The sequence below is a fragment of the Rutidosis leptorrhynchoides genome, chromosome 11 (assembly GCF_046630445.1).
Source record: "Rutidosis leptorrhynchoides isolate AG116_Rl617_1_P2 chromosome 11, CSIRO_AGI_Rlap_v1, whole genome shotgun sequence".
Classification (NCBI taxonomy): domain Eukaryota; kingdom Viridiplantae; phylum Streptophyta; class Magnoliopsida; order Asterales; family Asteraceae; genus Rutidosis; species Rutidosis leptorrhynchoides.
The window spans coordinates 365,621,294-365,625,937 of NC_092343.1; positions in this window are offsets into that span (position 1 = coordinate 365,621,294).

The following is a 4,644-nucleotide window of genomic DNA, read 5'->3' on the forward strand; positions in this document are numbered from 1 at the left end:
GAAACATGGCAATATACAATGAAATGATCGCATCGTGCGCATAATATAATCTCAATATATTAATCATCAGATCAATTGCAACATACATTATTGCCCAATGTTTAAAGTTTCAAACTTAACATAATAAATACAATCAAACTTTATCATCAATGACACGAATGCCAATAGACATGCTATGAGCATCATGCTTAGTCTGTGGCAAAGGCTTGGTGAAAGGATCAGCCAAGTTCTTAGTCGTGTCTACTCTACTTAATAATATATCATTATTTGCTACAAGTTGACGGATGTAATGGTACTTTCTGAGTATGTGCCGTGTGCGCTTTTGTGACCTCGGTTCTTGAGCCAAGACAACCGCACTCACATTGTCGCAGAAAATCTCAACAGGATCATGGATTGTAGGAACCACACCTAGATCCCCGATGAATTTCTTTATCCACATGGCCTCTTTAGCAGCTTCATTTACCGCTATATACTCGGCTACTGTCGTAGAATCAGCAATAGTACTTTGCTTGGAGCTTCTCCAAGTGACGGCTCCACCGTTCAACATAAATACAAATCCTGATTGTGAAGAGCAATCATCTCTATCTGATTGGAAACTAGCGTCCGAGTATCCTTTGACGCTCAGCTCGTCACTCCCACCATAGACCAAGAACATCTCTTTAGTCCTCCTAAGATACTTTAGAATGTTCTTGACTGCTATCCAATGAGCTTCACCAGGGTTGGCCTGATAACGACTAGTCATGCTTAATGCATACGATACGTCAGGCCTAGTGCATATCATGGCATACATGATCGATCCTATAGCTGAAGCATATGGAGTCCGACTCATGGTAGCTGATTCTAAGTCAGAATTAGGACATTGAGACTTGCTCAATATCATTCCAGGGTTCATAGGAACACACCCTTTCTTGGAGTTGTGCATACCGAATTTCTTCAGTATCTTATCTACATATGCACTTTGGCTTAGCCCAATCAATCTCCTTGATCTATCTCGATAGATTCTAATTCCCAAAATGTATGATGCATCTTCCAAATCTTTCATGGAGAAACATTTCCCTAGCCAAGCTTTGACATCTTTCAATGTCGGGATATCGTTTCCCATGAGTAATATGTCATCGACATATAGTACAAGGAAGACTACAACACTCCCACTAGACCTAACATAGACACATGGCTCATCTTCACTTCTGATAAAACCAAATTCTTTGATTTTCTCATTAAAGCAAAGATTCCAGCTACGAGAAGCTTGTTTAAGTCCATAAATGGACTTTTGAAGCTTGCACACACTTTTAGGATACTTAGGATGTACAAAACCCTCAGGCTGTGTCATAAACACATCCTCTGTTAGCTTACCATGAAGAAAAGCTGTTTTTACATCCATTTGCCATATTTCGTAGTCATAAAATGCAGCTATGGCAAGAAGTATTCTAATGGATTTCAACATAGCCACTGGTGAAAAGGTTTCATCGTAGTCTACACCATGTTGTTGCGTGTAACCCTTAGCCACCAGTCTGGCTTTGAATGTGTGTACATTTCCATCCATGTCGGTCTTCTTCTTGAAGACCCACTTACACCCAATGGTTTTAATTCCTGGTGTATGATCAATCAAGGTCCAGACTTGATTATCATGCATGGATTGAATCTCGTTGTCCATAGCCTCCTTCCATTTGGCAGACTCGGGGCCTGTCATCGCTTCCTGATAGGTAATAGGTTCATCAGAATCTATATTTTCGTCATCACCCTTAAATATGTGTAAACTATATTTCTTTGGTGTTTGACACACTCTATCAGATCTACGTATGGGTGGTGGCTGTAGGTCAGTTTCTTTCTCAACAGCAGGCTCGTCAACCTCTTGAAGAGAATCAGTGCCAATATCGGTTTCCATGTCGGTTGATTCTTGAATTTCTTCAAGGTCAATTTTGTTCCCACTGGTTCCTTTTGATATGAGATCCTTTTCAAGGAAGACTCCCCTTCGAGACACAAAGACTTTGTTCTCAGTAGGGTTGTAAAACAAATATCCAAAAGAATCAGTTGGGTATCCAACAAATAAACACTTTTCGGATCTGGGTTCAAGTTTATCTTGAGCTTCACGACGAACGTAAGCCTCACAACCCCAGATTCTTAGATTTGAGAGAGACACAGCTTTGCCATGCCATATCTCATAAGGTGTTTTAGAAACTTTCTTGGTTGGGATGAGGTTAAGGATCCTTGCGGCAGTTTGTAGGGCATAACCCCAAAAACTGTTTGGAAGCTTTGTGCGGCTCATCATGGATCGAACCATATCAAGTAATGTTCGATTCCTCCTTTCAGCCACACCATTATGCTGTGGTGTTCTAGGAGGAGCTAATTGTGAGATTATCCCACAACCCCGTAGATGATCACGAAATTCGTCATTAAGATATTCACCACCTCTATCAGATCGGAGAATCTTAATTCTTTTGTTCAGTTGATTTTCTACTTCATTTTGGTATGCCTTGAACACTCCCAAAGTTTCAGACTTTTGTTTAATTAAATAAACATAACCATATCTACTGAAGTCATCAGTAAATGTAACGAAGTATCGTTCCTGGTGTCTAGTAGGTGATCTGAACGGACCGCACACATCAGTGTGTACCAATCCTAACAGATCCTTAGCCCGTTCACAGTTTCCTGTGAAAGGTGCCTTTGTCATTTTTCCTGATAAGCAAGATTCGCATTCATCATATGATATTATATCAAATGATTCTAGAATTCCATCTGACTGGAGTTTGGCTATGCGTTTCTTGTTTATGTGGCCTAAACGACAATGCCATAGATACGTTTTATCCAAACCATCTTTGGATGAATCAACATTATAGATTGAACTATCATTTAGCTTTGCTGTGGTTTCTAAGATGCCTTTACAAGGACTAGCCTTGAAATAAAACATCCCATTTTTGTGAACAAGTATTGATCCATTATCAAAACTAAAATTAAAACCATCATTAAATAAAGCATCAAAAGATATAATGTTTCTTGCCATTTCGGCACTGTAGCAAACATTAGATAAAACAATACATAAACCAGAATCAAAAGAAAGCTTGTATTCTCCAATCATGTCAACAGAGGCAACATTCTTATTCCCCATGATTAGATTAAGCTCCCCGGTCTTCAGCTTCCTACTTCTTGTGAGTCCCTGCACATTAGTACAAATGTGAGTACCACATCCTGTGTCCAATACCCAGGAATTAGAAATAGTAGTATTGTTTAGTTCAATCATGAACAAACCTGAAGGTACGGCGACTCCCTTAGCCCGTAGTTCATTAAGTTCCTTCAAGTACTTAGTACAATTGCGCCTCCAATGTCCTTTTTCCCCACAATGAAAGCATATTGCTTCTTCAGGAGACTTGGTTTGCGGGATCTTTGAAGTAGAAGAGTTAGCAATGCCCTTAGGTTTGGGTTTGAAGTTGGATGTGCCAACCTTACCCTTGCCCTTGTTCTTGCCCTTTGTTTTGTTTTTCTTCTTCTTGATCCCACTTTCATGAATGGCTAGGACGGTAGTTGCGGGTTTAGCTTTGGCCATGTTAGCCTCAGCGGTTTTCAACATGCCATGGAGCTCCATGATTGTTTTCTCCATATTGTTTATATTATAGTTCATAATGAATCCTTCATATGCACTAGTCAGCGAGTTCAGGATAAAATCCGTTGCAAGCTCCTGACTTATGGAAAAACCAAGGCGCTCCAGCCGGTCTATGTACCCTTTCATTTGTAGTACATGGACACTAACGCTACTTCCCGTTGCCATTTTGCAAGATACGAGAGCTTTTACGGTGTCAAACCTTTCTTGCTTTGCTTGTTGTTGGAACATGTCCTTAAGTTGGTTAAGCATGTCATACGACCCTAAGCTCTCCATGCCCTTTTGGAGCTCCGGAGACATGGTTGCCAACATCAAGCATGCTACCTCATTAGACTCGGAACGTCGTTTCTCAAACTCGTCCCTAGTCGCTTGAGTAGCTCTCGATCCGGGTTCTGCCGGTAAGGGTTCCTCAATTGCCCTGATCTTTCCTTCCATCCTAAGTGCAATTCTTAGGTTGCGAAGCCAGTCCATGTAGTTCAAACCCGTAAGCTTGTCCTTTTCGAGGAGCCCTTTAAGGCAGAAATTAGTGATTGATGACGGAGTAGGATTTGTGTTAGTTGCAGACATCTGTCATATTTTTAAAGTAAGTTGTATTAGTTAGTTTGATATGTTTAATCCTTGTTAAGATAATTACCCAAGTGTGTTCAATATTCAAACAATTATAATTAACAAGGCTAAGATCCATATTTCACTTATGGTAACGACGGGTTCGCTGCGGATCGCCAACCATAAGCTATTTAGGTAGGTAACTATATTACCAATTTCATCCATTATGAAATTCTTAGGTTCTGCGGGATTTTAGTGATAATCAATTATTTCACTTGGCATGTTTAATCCCTTCGATGCTAATCCTTCCTCGTGGCGGGTTTGCCGCGAACCACGACTTCAGATTGTAAACCGTCCATGATATATACACGTGAAATCCGGCCCAAGACTCTCGGGTATCGCGAAATTCACCTCACCCTTCCCAACACCCAATTAAAGTCCGGCCCAAGACTCTCGGGTATCGCGAACTCTAACAAGTAGAAGGTTCGGATGTGTGTACTACT